Here is a 17968-nt window from a genome sequence, read left to right as displayed (position 1 = left end):
CTAAGGGAAATCACGCAGGGAAGAGGAAAACCCAGCCCTGTTGCAGGGGAGGTGAGTGGAAGCCTATAAAAGTACACAAATGTAAGCACAGATTCCCAGGAAAGTCAGATTTTGCTGGGCACCCATTTCATCAGCCAGTCTCCATCTGACATTCAGAGATAGCTGCAAAAGCTCTCCATGGGCCCATTAATGACCACTAATGACTTATTAGAATAACTACCTTTTCTGTCTTTAACAACCTAAACAAGGCCAAGGAGGAGGAGAAGGCACAGAGAGATAAGAAAAAGGCCAGAGAACAGATAAGAAAAAGATAATAGTGATCACAGTCACTATTAACAGTGTCCTGTCCTCTTGAGGTCACCTAAATCATGGCTCCAAATCAAAGGTTTTGCTTCATCTGTGGGACAGAGGCCCACTCACAGAGAGGGTCAGAAATCTCAAAACAGCCCTCCACCTCAGGACCCACTGCAGCCTTGCCCCAGGTACCACCCGCATGGGCTTCGGGTCCAGGGCCTGCACTGTCTCCCAAAAAGGGAGGAGATGACAACCCCACAAACCCTGCTCGCAGCAAGTAAAGGAAGACTGAGGGTATTCGAGGCTGTGTATGGCTCCACTGACTTCACAGCTGACCAACTTAGAGGAGCCCCAGGTGACACACAACAGGACAGGACAGATAAGATTGTTAATTTTTCTAACACTTGGAGCCACTCTGTCCTAAACTGCCCCTCTGGGCCTACCTCTACTCAGACTTACCTAATTATGGGAGTTAAGGGGTAAAGCCAAAACTCAGGTCTTCACTACACCTCTCCTTTGTAGGCTCAAGACATTCTAGTGTCCCATCAATTTCTCATTGTCCCTAAATGCCCCCCCCCCCCCAGGAAGATCTTTTTCACTCCTGTAGGGCACTCTAAGACTAGTAAACCCAGCTTGTGTTTACCCCCTTATTTTCCCTGAGGCCTCTACTAGATTGAGGCCTCTTGCATCCCAGAGAAGATTCTTAAGCAAATAAACCTGTCTGTATGAAATGAAAGCATCCCAGGACTAGCCCACAAGTAACACCTGACTGCATGCAAGTTTTCAATCCTAAATCTTAAAAATGCAATTTTGTATTCCTCTTCACCCTGTCTTTCAATACCTATTTCCTGTTAAATGGCAGGGACTTAAAAATAAGATTCCTACCCTACTCACTTAGTCAGTGCTGTCCCAAGGGTTTCAAAATAATCCCTGTAATTTTAAAAATACCTTAGCATCAGACGTTATTGGCCTCCAACTGCCTCAAAGGACAGTCTTGCAATATGTCAACTTTGTAAACTCACATATTTGTAATATAACTGAATTTTGTTGCCTTTTTTTTTTTTTTACTTTTTTTGTTGTATAGTATAACATACACAAAGCAAAGCAATAGAAAAGCAATAGTTTTCAAAGCACTCTTCAGCCAAATAGTTACAGGATGGATCCCAGAGTTTGTCATGGGCTACCATACGATCCTCTCATATTTTTTCTTCTAGCTGCCCCAGAATATAGGAGGCTAGAGGGCTTAAGTGCTTTTTTATCACTACAATTGACTTTTTCCTTTTTTGTGTGTGAAAAATAACATATATACAAAAGCTATGAATTTCGAAGCACAGAAACACAATTAGTTGTAGAACATATTTCAGAGTTTGACATGGGTTATGATTTCACAATTTTAGGTTTTTACTTTTAGCTGCTCTAAGATACCGGAAACTAAAAAAGATATCAATTTAATAATTCAGCAGTCATATTCATTTGTTAAATCCTATCTTCTCTATATAACTCTACCATTACTTTGATCTTTTCATCCCTCTCTTTAGCAGTGTTTGAGCTATGGCAATTATAAATTTTTCATACTGGGAAGGTTTGTCACTAATATTAGGTAGGGAGATGGAACTATCTGATGTTCTGAAGAGGCTGTGCTAGGTTTCAGGACTTATCTGGACCAGGGACCCATCTGGAGGTTGTAAGTTTCTGGAAAGTTACTCTAGTGAATGGAACCCTTGTGGAATCTTATATATTGCCCTAGGTGTTCTTTAGGATTGGCTGGAATGGTTCAGGTTGGGGGTTGGCAGGTTATGATAGGTAGCAAGGTCTAATTGAAGCTTGCATAAGAGCAACCTCCTGAGTAACCTCTCAACTCTATTTGAACTCTCTCTGCCAACTGATACTTTATTAATTATAACTTCTTTTCCCCCTTTTGGTCAGGATGGAATTGTTGATCCCACAATACCAGGTTTGGATTCATCCCTGGAAGTCACCTCCCACATCACCAGGGAGACTTTCACCCTTAGACGTCATGTCCCACATAGGGGGGAGGGCAATGATTTCACTTGCAGTGTTGGACTTAGAGAGAGTAAGGCCACATCTGAGCAGCAAAAGAGGTCCTCCAGAAGTAACTCTTAGGGATGCCTATAGGTAATCTCAGTTTCTCCACTACCTACATAAGCTTCACAAGAGTAACCCTCATGATCAAGGGCATGGCCTATTAATTTGGGTGTCCCTAAAGTTCAACACATCAAGGGATTCCCTGATGGTGAAGTTTAATAGTTCCATATTGTTTCTCCCATTCCTCAGGGGACTTTGCCAATGCTTTTTTATCATCTGCTTAATATACTCTAGGATGTATACAGGCATTTCAATAATCTATATAGGATTAAAAGACCTCTTTCGTATTCTGTGCTCCCTGTGTTTCAGTTGTTCAAATGAGCTGTACAGATAGTTTGAATTAGATTATGCACTACAGAAAATGTCAGTTTCAGACCCAATAAGCCTTTCTTCCATTGGTCTCAAAGAGTATGTGTGGTTCTAAAATAAAGATACTGTCTTTCTTACCCTATGTTCTGAATTACTTTAACCCCAACCTGTTCAGCTTCATTCTTATCTCAAAATATCAGGTTATATATATAAAACAGTCTCTCAAAATCCAGTAATAATAATCACCACTCCTAACTTAATGTGTCTGCTCTAAAAGCTTACAATCTAGGCCCCTGTTTTCTTATAAGCATTTTCTAAAGATGACCATACCATTCTTCTTCTTCTATTTCTGGCTTATTTTGTCTCACCGAATGTCCTACATGTTCACTCACATCATTGCATGCCTCCTGAGTTTGTTCCTTTTTGTAGCAGCACAACCTTCATTCTTAAGTATACACCATCGTTCAACAATCTATTTCTCTGTCAGTGCATCCTTCAGCCACCTGCATTCATCAGGCATGATGTAGAGGTCCCAAAGTCCACAGTCCATCAACATTCTCAATTTTAGATAATTTCATTGTTCCAGAGAGAAAGAAAGCCAATAAACACTCCCTTGCCAAATAGGAAATCTTAACCTCCTCTTAACTCTTGTCCCTCACCTCAGTAGCTGCTGTTGCTGTGGTAGTGCTGATGGTTTCCTTTAGAATGTAGCTCATAGCATGCAATAGCAGTTTTCCTCTGTACCCAGAATCATGTCTTTGAAGTAATTCTTGCAAGAACTAATTCATATTTCTCGTGTTAATCAGGGGAACATGTAGGTCTATACAACCTCTTTCAATCTTGTTTGTCTTCAATTTGGTAATATTACTTATAGACCTACTTGAGAACCACGTTCACGTTTACCTATTTCCTTACATTGGAATTCAACCTCATTAGCTAATGGTTCACCCATCTCTAGCTTCTATGTATCTCTAAGTCTCTTATATTCTGTATTATAGGCCTCTGATTATATCTTCATGCTGGTCATAAAAGTGGAACCATACAGTATCTATCCTTTTGTGTCAGGCTAACTTCCCTCAGCATTATGTCCTCAAGTCTCATCCATCTTGTCATATGCTTCAGAACATCATTCAGTCTTCCTGATGCATAAAATTCCATTGTGTATGTATTGCAGAATATTCCATACCACATTTTGTTGATCCACTCTTCTGCTGATGGGTATTTCATTTGTCTCCATCTTTTGGCAATTGTGAATAATGTTGCTATGAACAACTGTGTACAAATGTCTGTTTGTGCCGCTGCTTTCAGCTCTTCTGGGTATATACCAAATAGTGCTATTGCTGGGTCATAGGGCAACTTGATATTTAGTTTCCTAAGGAACTGCCAAACAGTCTTCCATAGTGACTGCACCACTGTACATTCCACCAGCAGTACATAAGTGTCCCAGTTTCTCCACATGCTCTCCAACATTTATAGATTCCGGTTTGTTTAATAACCATTCTTACAGGTATGAGGTGGTATCTCATTATAGTCTTGATCTGCATTTCCCTTTTTGCCAATGAAAATGAACATCTTGTCATATGCATTTGGGCCATCTGTATTTGCTCTTCAGAAAAATGCCTATTTATATCTTTAGCCCATTTAATAATTGGGTTGTTTATTCTTTTGTTGTTGAGTTGTATGGTTTCTTTGTATATACAGGAAATCAAACCTTTGTCCCACATGTGATTTCCAAATATTTTCTCCCATTGAGTTGGCTGCCTCTTCACTTTTTTTTTGACAAAGTCTTTTGAAGTGCAGAAGCATTTGATTTTGAGGAGTTCCTATTTATCTTTATTTTTCTTTTGTTGCTTGTGCTTTGGGTGTAAAGTTTAGGAAGCTACCTCCTATGATTAGGTCTTGAAGATGTTTCCCTACATTTTCTTCTAGAAGCTTTACGGTACCAGTTCTTATATTCAGGTGTTTGATCCACTTTGAGTTAATTTTTATGTGGGGTGTAAAATAGGGGTCCACTTTCATTCTCTTGGCTATTGATATCCATTTCTTCCATCCCCAATTATTGAAAAGACTATTTTTTCCCAGTTCAGAGGATTTGGGAGCCTTGTCAAATATCAGTTGACCATAGATTTGGTGGTCTATTTCTGTACTCTCAATTCAATTCCATTGGTCAATGCTTCTGTCTTTGTGCCAGTACGATGCTGTTTTGACCACTGTGGCTTTATAATAGGTTTTAAAGTCAAGGAGTTTTAATCCTCCCACTTCGTTCTTCTTTTTTAGGATGCTTTTACCTGTTCCGGGTCTCTTTCTCTTCCAGATGAATTTGGTAATTAGCTTTTCCAAATATTCAAAGTACATTGTTGGAATTTTGATTGGGACTGTGTTGAATCTGCAGACCAATTTGGGGAGAATTGACATCTTAACTATATTTAGCCTTCCTATCCATGTGCAGGGAATGTCTTTCCACCTATTTAGATCTTCTTTGATTTCTTTTAGCAATGTTATGTAGTTTTCTGTGTACCTAGATAAGTTTATTCCTAAGTGCCTGATTCTTTTTGTTGCTATTTTCAATGGAATTTTTCCTTAACTGACTCCTCAGCTAGGTCATTGCTTGTGTATAGAAATGTTACTGATTTTTGCACATTAATTTTATATCCTGCCCCCTTGCTGAATTTGTTTATTAGCTCAAGTAACTTTGTTGTAGATTTCTCATGATCTTCCAAGTATAGTATCATATCATCTGCAAATAATGAGAGTTTTACTTTTTCCTTTCTAATTTGGATGCCTTTTATTTCTTTTCCTGCCTGATTGCTCTAGCTAGAACTTCCAGCACAATGTTGAATAATAGTGGTGACAGTGGACATCCTTGTCTTGTTCCTGATCTTAGGGGGAAAGCTTTCAGTCTCTCTTCATTGAATACAATGCTGGCTATCAGTTTTTCATATATTCCCTTTTTCATATTGGGGTAGTTACCTTTGATTCCTATCTTTCTGAGTGTTTTTATCAGAAAAGGATGCTGAAATTTGTCAGATGCTTTTTCAGCATCAATCAAGATGATCATGTGATCTTCCCTTTCAATTTGTTAATGTGCTATATTACATGAATTGATTTTCCTATGTTGAACCATCCTTGCATTCCTGGTATAAACCCCACTTCATCGGGGTTTATAATTCATTTAATGTGTTTTTCATTTCTTTTTTTTTAATTAATTAAAAGAAAATTAACAAACAAAACATTTAGAAATCATTCCATTCTACATATATAATCAGTAATTCTTAATATCATCACATAGTTGCATCACATAGTTTTTTTTCTCTATTATATTTTATTTCTTTTTCCATTATCTTTTTATTTGTTTTTCTAAATCGATGCAAATGTACTAAGAAATGATGAATATGCAACTATTTAATGTGTTTTTGGATTTGATTTGCTAATATTTTATTGAGACTTTTTGTATCTACATTCATTAGGGAGATTGGCCTGTAGTTTTCCTTTCTTATAGCATCTTTAACTGGTTTTGGTATTAAAATGATATTGGCATCATAAAATGAGTTAGGCTCTTCCTCAATTTTTTGGAAAAGTGTGAGCAGGATTGGTGTTAGTTCTTGTTGGAATGTTTGATAAAATTCCCCTGTGAAGCCATCTGGCCCTGGGCTTTTCTTTGTAGGAAGATTTTTGATGACTGATCGAATCTCTTTATTTATGATTGGTTTGTTGAGATCTTCTCTTTCTTCCTGAGTCACTGTAATTTGTTTGTGTATCTCCAGGAATTTGTCCATTTCATCTAAGTTGTCTAGTTCATTGGTGTATAGTTGTTCATAGTATTCTCTTATGATTTCTTTTATTTCCTCAGGGTCCGTGGTAATGCTTCCCTTCTCATTTCTGATTTTGTTTAATTGCATCCTCTCTCTTTTTCTATTTATCAGTCTTGCTAGTGGCTCATCAATTTTATTGATATTCTTAAAGAACCAACTTTTGGTTTTGTTTATTCTTTCTGTTGCTCTCCCATTCATTTATCTCTGCTTTAATCTTTGTTATTTATCTTCTTCTATTTGCTTTGGGGTTAGTGTGCCTCTAGTATGTTTTTTATTTGGTCAATAGAGTCCTTAATCTCTGTGGTATCTGCTATTTTTCTGTTTATTCTTTCAAATTCCTCTTAATGCTCTTCTACTATCTTCCTGACTTCCTTTATATCATTTACCATCCCACTTATTTTATTAATTGAGTTGTATGAACATCTTTGATTAGTTGTTCCAATGTCTGTGTCTCCTCAGGTGTTTTAATTTGATCATTAGGCAGGGCTATATCTGTCTGCATTGTGATATGCTTAGTCATCTTCTGTCTTCATGGCATGTAAATATCTTGATTGGTTTACTTTGGGAGTTGATTTCTTTCAGTAGTCTAAGATGATGTGTTTGTGGGATGGTTGTACAGCAGGGAGCAGGGTACAGGATGGGGCACTCAGTGCAGTGTTTTGTTTCAGGGCAGGTATCGGCACAGATTGGGGATGTTATGTTCATACTTCTGAATGTGGGCGCCCAGCAGCCTGGCTTCCTTCCTAGTCCCTGGCTCCCATCCATGCACGTCCACAGGCTCCGCATCTCCGCACCACGCCCCAGCCTTCTGCCTCTCGGTTCCTCGGCCTCTGCAACCAGGCCTGCCACATGTGGTGCAAAAGCCTCTCCCGGGGCAGCCGCACTCCCGAATCACCACCTCAGTCGCCCTCCTGTACCTTCTCTAACTTTTCCATGGGGTAGGCTAATCTCAAGCGACTCTATTTAGCTATCTTCCTGGAAGTGAATTTTGTTTTTATAATCGTCAGTAACTGAAGGAATATGGAATGTTGGCAAAGGTTCTGCCTGTCCTAGTCAATGCTGCTCTCTGTTAAACTCTTTATGAAAAGTTACAAAAAAGTTTTCCTTAACTATCTGAGTACTGTTTAAAAGATAAAAATTTTATGTCATATCAAAATAATATCCATGTTAATGTTTATGTTAACCTTGTCATCCTTTATTTCAGAAAAGTCTCCTCAATTTCCTTTAAAGGAAATTGTTACAAAAGATTTGTTCTCTCATCTTGTAAAAGTAAAGTGCTAAAAGAGTTTAAGATATTACATTAACAGGTTTTAACAAGTAGTATTCTAATTAAAAGAGATTTTCCATCCTGTTAGCTAAATTTGCGTAAGTGAAATGTTGTCATATACTTGATGTATGATCTGTATACTGATCTGCCCTGGCCGTTATAAAAATACTAACATCTCTCAAGGGAATATCCAGGCTGACCCAGCAAACAAAGCCACAGACCAAAAAGTCCCTTCTGGGCCTCAACCCTGCACCTTTTAACTTAGCACATGCACCCTCTTATTCCCCAGTTAAGCAGAAATGAGCTGCTCAGCTAAGATTCATTCCTGGACCTAAAACATGGTCATTTCCTTCTCTCTTCCCCAGTCTCACTTGGTTAATGCATCTCCTACACCCAGTCACATCTATCCCCCTATTGCTATTATTCAGTCCTTGCATTTTTAAGCTTCTCACAAAGCTTATTTCTTGCAGACTAGAAGCCTGTCACATCAAACCAATGCTGATGCAAGGCTTTTCAGCCATTCTAACCACTCCCTGAACTCCTCACCTCTCAATTTAAATGAGATAGCCAAACAGTTCTATGTCCCATCAGGCAGGACTTATGCACCCTGACAAGCCAGAAACAGATACAGAAGGCAGACCCTCATCCCTCAGCACCCCTTAAGAGTACGGGGTGAGAACTCTGAGGGGGAATTTGAGGCAGGCTAGAACAGGGAGAGAAAAAAAAAGCATGAAAAAGCCTTTGAATAAGGATGGTTAATGATTGTCAGGAGGAACAGTATTCTAGACAGACAGCTGCCTCGGGCTACCCACTTACAGGAAACCCTCAGGGGTAGCTGACAACCTAGGTCCAACTGACCCATCTAAATGCGCTAACTACCACTAAGCACCACCCTGAGAGCAAGGGGCTGGGTAGAAGAAAAGCCTTGAATAAGGGAGGTGTGCATGAGGGGGGACGAATAAATAAAGCTAATCTATAAAAGCAAATGGCCCCACATTGCCTATTGCCTCTCGCCTTCCTCACCTCTTTCTTTGTGAGACTGCTTGCATGTCCTCTAATATTTCCAGCCTGCTTAAATAAAATAAATTGGATAATATAATATAACATAATATAATATAGCATAGATCCAGAGAAAGAAAGAAAATATGTTGTTCTAGTTTGCTAGCTGCTAGAGTGGAATATACCAGAAATGGAATGGCTTTTAAAAAGAGGGATTTAATAAGTTACTAGTTTACAGTTCTAAGGCCAAGAAAATGTCCTAATTAAAATGAGTCTGTAGAAATGTCTAATCTAGGGCATTCAGGGAAAGATACTGTGCTGGTTTGAAATGATGTGTGTACCCTAGAAAAGCCATGTTTTCATCCTAATCCCATTTTGTAAAGGCAGCCGTTTCTTCTAATCCCTATTCAGTATTGTAGATTTTAAACTGTAATTAGATCATCTTCCTGGAGATGTGATTTAATCAAGAGTGGTTGTTAGACTGGATTAGGTGATGACATGTCTCCACCCATTTGGGTGGGTCTTGATTAGTTTCTGAAGTCCTATAAAAGAGGAAACATTTTGGAGAATGAGAGATTCAGAGAGAAAAGAGTAGAACATCATAGCCATGCAAAGCAGAGTCCACCAGCCAGCGACGTTTGGAAATGAAGAAGGAAAATGCCTCCTGGGGAGCTTCATGAAACAGGAAGCCAGGAGAAGAAGCTAGCAGATGATGCCATGTTCACCATGTGCCCTTCCAGATGAGAGAGAAACCCTGACTGTGTTCACCATATACCTTTCCAGATGAGAGAGAAACTCTGACTGTGTTCGCCATATGCCCTTCCACTTGAGAGAGAAACCATGAACTTCATCGGCCTTCTTGAACCAAGGTATCTTTCCCTGGGATGCCTTAGATTGGACATTTCTATAGACTTGTTTTAATTGAGACATTTTCTCGGCCTTAGAACTGTAAGCTAGCCACTTATTAAATTGCTTTTCTAAAAAGTCATTCTGTGTCTGGCATATTGCATTCTGGCAGCCAGCAAACTAGAACAGATACCTAGGTTCAAGAAGGCTGATGAAGTTCAGGGTTTCTTTCTCAAGTGAGAAGGCACATGGCAAACACAGTCAGAGTTTCTCTCTTATCTGAAAAGGCATGTGGCAATAACGATGTCATCTGCTAGTTTTCTCTCCTGGCTTCCTTTTCATGAAGCTCCCCAGGAGGCATTTTCCTTCTTCATATCCAAAGGTCGCTGGCTGGTGGACTCTCTGCTTCTTGTGGCTATGTCATTCTCTGCTCTCTCAGAATCTCCTGGCTTTCTCTCTTGTTATTCTCTAGCTTTTTCCAAAGTGCTTCTTCTTTTAAAGGGTTCCAGTAAAACCATTCAAGACCCACCTGGAATGGGTAGATACCCACCTCCACCTAATCCAGTCTCACACCCACTCTTGAGTGAGTACCATCTCCATGGAGATCATCTAATTAAGGTCTGCAACATACAGTTAGAAGAAACTGCTGCTCCCACAAAATGGGACTAGGATTAAAATATGGCTTTTCTAAGGTATAAAAACCTTTTCAAACCAGCACATATGTGCAACTTTTCCTTCTTTGCAGCTGGTCAAGAGATCATGTTTTGGCTTGCTAAAGCTGACAAAATGCAATATTCAAAAAATGGCCTGATTTTTAACAATGGGGATTTATTAGCTTACAAGTTTATAATTATAGGGCCATGAAAATGTTCAAATTAAGGCATCCATAAGATGATACCTTCTCTGAAGACCAGTTCCTGGTGAACTTGAGCTCCTCTATCAGATAGCAAGACACATGGTGACATCTGCTGGTTCTTCTCCCCTAGGTTTTGTTGCTTCCAGCTTCAGGCTTCAGCTTCTCTGGGGCTTTTTGTGTAAGCATCTTTGCATTTTCTAAGTCCTTTATCCTCTTATAAAGGATTCAAGTAAGAGGATTAAGATCCACCTTGAATGAGGTGGGTCACATCTCAATTGAAATAACCTAATTTGAAAATCCCACCTACAGTAGGTCTACACCCACAGGAAGGAATTAAAATAATATGAACCAGAGACGCAGATAGTGGAAGGCAGCGGGCACCTGGAGAGGCTTGACGGTATCTGCTCGTGAGGCAAAGGTTTCTACAAAACTGTGAATGATACAAGAACTTTATTTGAAATTAATGAGTACCCCGATAACGTGGTACAGAAAAACTGAGGACTAACTCTGGAAGAATGGCAATAAAAGTGGGTGAGCCACAACATTTCATTTCATCAAGAACAAGGACATCAGTTATTAAAGAAGCATTTGGATACTTTTCCTAATGGCAAGAGTGGACTCAGGATATTTTTTCCTCTTTGTGGAAAAGCAGTTGAGATGAGATGGTTTGCAGACCAGGGAAACTGCATAGTTGGTGTGGAGATCAGTGAACTTGGGATTTGAGAATTTTTTGCAGAGTAGAATCTTTCTTAATCAGTAGAACCAGTTGCTGAAATTCTTGGAGCCAAAGTATTTAAGAGTTCTTCAAGGAATATTTCATTGAACTGTTGCAGCATTTTTGATATTTCCAGAGTAAATATTGGTGACTTTGACAGGATTTGGGATAGAGGAGCATTAGTTGCAATTAATCCAGATGATCGAGAATGCTATGTCGGTATAATATTGTCCCTAACAAGAAAAGGGTTGCAGTATCTCGCATCTGTTGTTTCTTATGATACAACTAAACATGGAGGCCCACCATTTTATATTCCAGACACTGAAATTAAAAAGCTGTTTGGCACAAAATGCAATATTCATCGTCTTGAGAAGGTTGATGCTTTTAAAGAATGTCATAATAGTTGTAGAATTGACTACATACTTTAAAAGTTATATCTATTTGCAGACAAAATCTAGCACAGCATGTTTTTGAGCAACTGAAAATCATGCTCAGACATGAAAATATAATGAATGACTAAAAAAATCATTTACCAATTACATCACAGAACTTTGTTCTAAAATGCATATAACTTTTTAGAGAAAAACAGAATAAAATGTTTTAAGTGACTATCTTTTAGAGCAGAGTGTAATTAGAGGTATAAGCAGAATATAATTGTGTTTTACTTACACATTATAAAAAAATTTTACCATGAGCATGTATTACTTGTATAGTTAATATTTAAAAGAGAGATGCAAGGCATATTACAAAGAAATACAAGAGAGAAAAAATGACATGCTAAGTTTTAATATGGTGCAAAGTAAAAAGAAAATAATTCAAGAAATTATATAAAATAATATTTTTTACTATAAACAATCCTTATGCACCCTTTTCACATTTTGTTTCCTTATGTAATAATTTTATATGTAAGATAATTAAGAAACAACTTTACAAGTTTAGTTAAATGAACTAACTTATATGGAACCAAGTGTTTTTCCTAACTGTAAAAATTTTGCAGGTTTTTAAGTTAAGCTTTTTCCTGAATTTGGAAGGTTTTTGTTATCTCTAGGTGGATCTTGTTTAAATGATAGTCTTATGAAGTATGGTGACTCCAGACTCATGATTATTCACTATGAAAGTTTAGATTAAATCTGTTTTTAGGGGAGTGCCAGGGTAGTTCAGTGGTAGAATTCTCACCTGCCAAGTGGGAGACCCAGGTTCAATTCCTGGCCTGTGAACTTCCAAATTAAAAAAAAAAAATGAACAAATGGTGCTGCAGTAACGGGATAGTCACATGAAAAAAGAATGAAATGTGACCTCCCCCGTACAGCCTGCAAAAAAATAATAAATCTGTTTTTCAATAACATTCACATTTTATTAAATCAGACAGTACCTTTTAATGGTACTACCTAATATCTATTAGATTTTGATGATTTAGCTCATGTTAATAAAATGGTGTATTTTATTAAAAATATGTTATTTGTGAAAAAAAAAATGAACCTTTCAGGGGTATGTACAGCCTCCAAATTACCACAGACCATATTTGTTATCTATATAACTTCTTTTAAGTGTTCAGCCATACTTGACTATTCTCTCCTGAGCACATATGAAGATTAAATTTCTCTGCCCCCTGCAGTTAAGCAGGGAAATACGGTAAGTGTTTATCAGTGGTCTGTGAGCAGGAAAAATGAGAATGACTTCCACACAAAGGCTTCTATCACAGAAACAAAGAATGCATCATGTCACAGATAGTGAAGCTGGAGATGGTGGAGCCTCTGTGACAATGTGAAGCAAAGCCTCTAAATGGATGTTGACATGAGTTTGATGTAAGAAATGAACTTCAGTTGTCTTCAGTAACTAGCATTTCAGAGTAAGATTTTTAACTGCAGCATAACCTGCTCTATCCTTACTAATAAAACTACCCATTTCAGGCTTTCTTTGGCCTCAGTCAGTATCTCAGCTGGTCAGAGTTATTTACATGAAAATGTGATCCAAACCTCCACTCTTAACATGTCTGATTGTTTGGTTGTTCTGTCCAGATTATGTTGGTATAATCTCTCATTAGCTTTTATTACTGGTAATAATAACACTACAAAGTATTCCAGAGTCTTCATTCAGGTTCATATATGCTCCTCCATATCCAATTGCCTACTAGCAACTTCATAATCAGGACCAATCACTCCAGTTAAGACAGTAATTTCCTTGTGGCATATTGATTCAGAATCTAAAATGGCCTAACATGACCAGATAGCAGTCTAAAGTTCTAGATTAATGGATTCCTTGATCTGTCCCCTTATAGAAAAATTCCTCCAATAAAACAGTAGAGCTAAAAGTCATAAAATAGGAAACACAACTCTCAGTTTGATCTTTAAGTATAATAGGGAGAAGTATCACTACAATTTTCATTCCTGCAGCCATGTATTATGACTTAAAGAAAAACAGCACCCTATATTGGTCACCACTTCAAAGCACATATGATACCCTCTAAGAGAACAGTCTATTCATGTAAAGTCATTCAACAGCTGAGTCTTTAGGAAGCCATTCCACAGTTCCATAAGACCTGTGATTTCTGTGTGATAGGGTGTTCAGTAACACCAGCAAGTTCCATAGACATTTTTACTATAAAATAAGTTCCCAGGTCAGAAGCACTATTATGGTATTATGAGGTGAATACATAGGTAACCAAACATCCAAGTCTTTCTGGTCAGTGTCATCTATTAGTGCCTGTTGTCCTGAAGTAATATTTTTTTAAAAAAGTTTATGTATTTTTATTGAGATATCGTCGCATATCATACAATCCATCCAAAGTATACAAATAATGGTTTAAAATATCATCACATAATTGTGTATTCTTCATTGTGCTGGTTTGAAGCTGTTATGTACCCCAGAAAAGCCATATCCTTTTTCCTGATTGAATCTTGTAAGGGCAACCATGTTTCTTTTAATCCTAATTCAGTATTGTGGGGTAAAACTTTGACTGGATTGCTTCTATAGAGATGTGACACATCCAGTTCTGTGTGGGACCTTTTGATTGGATTATTTCTATGGAGATGTGAGACACCCAATTGTGGGCATGGCCTTTTGGTTAGATGAAGATGTAACTGCACCCATTCAACTTGGGTTTTGATTAGTTTACTGGAGTCCTTTAAAAGGGAACTCATTTTGGAGAAAATACAGTTGCTTCACAGCCGACAGAGACGAGACATTTGGGCATGCTTGGACTGCTGACAGAGAAAGCAGATGCCTAAATACAGACATTTGGAGATGCAGAGCCCAGAAGACATCATCATGTGCCTTCTCATGAGATGCTAAGCAAGCCAGAACCCAAACTTGTGTCCTAGAGGAGATATGTGAAGGCCCACAGACACTTAGAGAATAAACCACTGGCATCTGAAGCTGGAAGCAACAGAACCAGGAACAAGGATCAGCAGATACCAGGTACATGCCTTCCATGTGACAGACATTGGCCTTCCTTCAGTCAAGGTATATGCCTCTGGATGCCCTAGTTTGGATATTTTTATGGCCTTGGAACTGTAAACTTATAACTTAATAAATTCCCTTTTTAAAAGCCATTCCATTTCTGGTATATTGCATCCTGGCAGCATTTAACAAACTAAAACAATCACCATGATCATTTAAAGAACATTTGTATTACTTCAGAAAATGAAACTAAAAGAAAAAAGAAAACCCAAAACATTCCATACCCCTTACCTCTCTCTTATTTTTTAATGCAATTTTATTGAGATATGTTATATATTCACATACCATTTAATCATCCAAAGTGTATGACCAGTGGTTCACAGTATCATCATGTAGCTGTGCATTCATCATCGCAATCAATTTTTGAACATTTCTACTACTCCAAAGAAATAAAACTATGACTAAAAATAGAAATATAATAAAAAAGAACACCCAAAACATCCCATGCTCCCCATACCCCACTGTTTATTTTCTGTCTTATTTTGTCTTACTCATTTGCCCATTCACTGGATAAAGGGGGTGCCAGTCACAAAATTTTCACATAACATGGCCATACCTTAAAAGCCATATACATATACAATCAAGTTCAAGAATCAAAACCATTTGATTCAGCTCAACAGTTTCAGGTATTTCCCTCTAGCTACACAATACATCAAAAACTGAAAAGGGATATCTATACTGCATAAGAATAACTTCTAGAACGACCTCTCAACTCTATTTACAATCTCTCAGCCACTGAAACTTTATTTCATTTCTCTCCCCTTTTGCACTCCCACGATGCCATGGCCAGGCTCATCCCTGGGAGTCATGTCCCACATTGCCAGGGAGATTTACACCCCTGAGAGTCATGTCTCATGTGGGGGGGAAGGGCAGTGAGTTCACCTGCAGATTGCCTTAGAGAAAGGCCACATCTGAGCAGCAAAGAGGTTCTTTGGTGGTGACTCTTAAGTATAACCATAAGTAGACTTAGTGTGTCCTTTGCAGGAAAAGTTTCAAAAAAGGCAAGCCCCAAGATTGAGGGCTTGCCCATTTAATTGGCAGTTCCCAAAGCTTGCAAGAACATCAGGTCTTCCCCAGGTGGGGAAGTTTAATATTTCCTTTTTCCCCAGTGCCTCAAGGGGACTTTGAAAATACATTTTTATCTTCTGCCCACATTACTCTGGGATATATCAGGATATCATGCAATCCTGTACAAAACAACAAGATCTCACTCCCTATTCAAGGTTCCATGTAATTAAGGTGTTCAAATAAGATGACCATAAAGGTTAAATTAGACAGTGTGCTATCAAAAAATATAAATTTTGCACGAAATAAACATCCTTTTCTTTGTTCTCACACAGCAGTTGAAGTTTTAGGATACAGTCTATTCTTGTTTGCTAGCTGCTAGAATGCAATATACCAGAAATGGAATGGCTTTTAAAAAGGGGAATTTAATAAATTGTTAGTTTAAAGTTCTAAGGCTGAGAAAATGTCCCAATTAAAACAAGTCTATAGAAATGTCCAGTCTAAGGCATCCAGGGAGAGCTACCTTGGTTCAAGAAGTCCAATGAAGTTCAGGGTTTCTCTCTCAAGTGAGAAGGCACTTAGCGAACACAGTCAGAGTTTCTCTCTCATCTGAAAAGACACATGGTGAACACATCAGGGTTCCTCTCTCATCTGAAAGGGTACATGGTGAACATGGTATCATCTGCTAGCTTCTCCTGGCTTCCTGTCTCATGAAGTTCCGCAGGAGACATTTTCCTTCTTCATCTCCAAAGGTCGCTGGTTCATGGACTCTCTGCTTTGTGGTGCTGCAGCATTCTCTGCTCTCCCCAAATCTCCCATTCTCCAAAATGTTTCTTCTTTTATAGGACTCCAGAAACTTATCAAGACCCACCTAAATGGGTGGAGACATTTCATCATCTAATTCAGTTTAACAACCACTCTTGATTAAATCACATCTCCAGAGATGATCTGATTACAGTTTCAAACATACAGTATTGAATAGGGAATATTCTGCCTTTATGAAAGAGGATTTAGATTAAAACATGGCTTTTCTAGGGGACATATATCCTTTCAAACCAGCACACAGTCAATATCATCCTTTACCCTTTAGTCTGATTTACCTCAGCCCTACCAAGATCATCTTCATTCACATCTCTAATTGAAGTTTGATCACTTTTTCAGTGTTTTAATAGTTGCTATATGGAATAAGGCTTACTTTCATAGCTGCAGAACTCTAGCTCTGAGTCTTAGGTGTCAACCAAATACCTGAAGTTCCAGGGAACAACCAGATTTTACACAAAGAGCTCAGCATCTCAGAATTTAGAAATTACAGTTACAACTCCAGGATAGACATGATTGCTATATGAGCTTACAACCTAGGAACTTTTACAATAGGCTTTGTATGATTACCTATGCTCTCATTAAATTCTCAGAATTTGCACATTATAGTTAGCTCATATTAGTGAGATGTTATAATATTTGTCTTCTCGGTTCTGGCTTATTTCACTCAACATATTGCTTTCAAGTTTCATTCACCTAGTTGCATGCCTCATAATTTCATTCTTTCTTGCAGTCACTCAATATCCAATTGCATATATATACCACAACTCTCCCTTCCATTCCTCAGTCTATGTACCCTTAGGCCACCTCCATCCAATGACAAATCGTGAGCACTGCTGCCATAAACACCAGTGTACAAATGTCCATTCATGTCTCTGCTCTCAGTTCCTCCAGGTATACACCCAACTTCAGGGTTGCAGGATTATACAGCAACCCCACGTCTAGTCTCCCCATATCTAGGAACCACTACACTGCCCTCCAGAGGGGCTGCACCACTCTCCTTCCCTACCAACAGTGAATGCGTACATTTCTCCACATTTTCTCCAACACTTGTATCTCTTTGTTCATTTTTAAATAGTTTTATTTATACGTCATACAATCCAACTTAAATAAAATATCAGTGGTTCCCAGTATAATCACAAAGCTGTGCCTTCACCACCACAGTCCATATGATGACCTTTCCATTTCTTCTGAAAAGAATCCCATGCCCCTCACCTAAAGTTCCCGTTTATTGATATTTAGCCTTGGCATATTACCTTTGTTACATTCAAAGGAAGCATATTATAATATTACTGTTAACTATAGACCCTAGTTTGCATTGGTTGAATTTAACCCTTGCATCAATCTTATTTTCAACACCTTGCAATGTTGAATTCATTTGTTCTCCCTCATGCAAAAACATTGTTATTTTTGTACATTTAATCACCATCATTGTCCACTCTAGGCATCGCTAAGATATACCCTCCCAGTCTTCATTTTCT

At 38.2% G+C, this 17968-nt stretch overlaps 1 pseudogene; it reads left to right on the top strand.

Annotated features, from left to right (window-relative positions):
* Positions 1–540: 540 nt before the first annotated feature.
* On the top strand, positions 541–11662 carry LOC143679046 (thiopurine S-methyltransferase pseudogene; annotated as a pseudogene).
* The last annotated feature ends 6306 nt before the right edge of the window (positions 11663–17968 follow it).

Source organism: Tamandua tetradactyla, chromosome 1 (genome assembly GCF_023851605.1).
Source record: "Tamandua tetradactyla isolate mTamTet1 chromosome 1, mTamTet1.pri, whole genome shotgun sequence".
NCBI classification, from domain to species: domain Eukaryota; kingdom Metazoa; phylum Chordata; class Mammalia; order Pilosa; family Myrmecophagidae; genus Tamandua; species Tamandua tetradactyla.
Note: the sequence above shows the minus strand (reverse complement) of the source record. Positions and strands in the feature narration are given on the sequence as shown.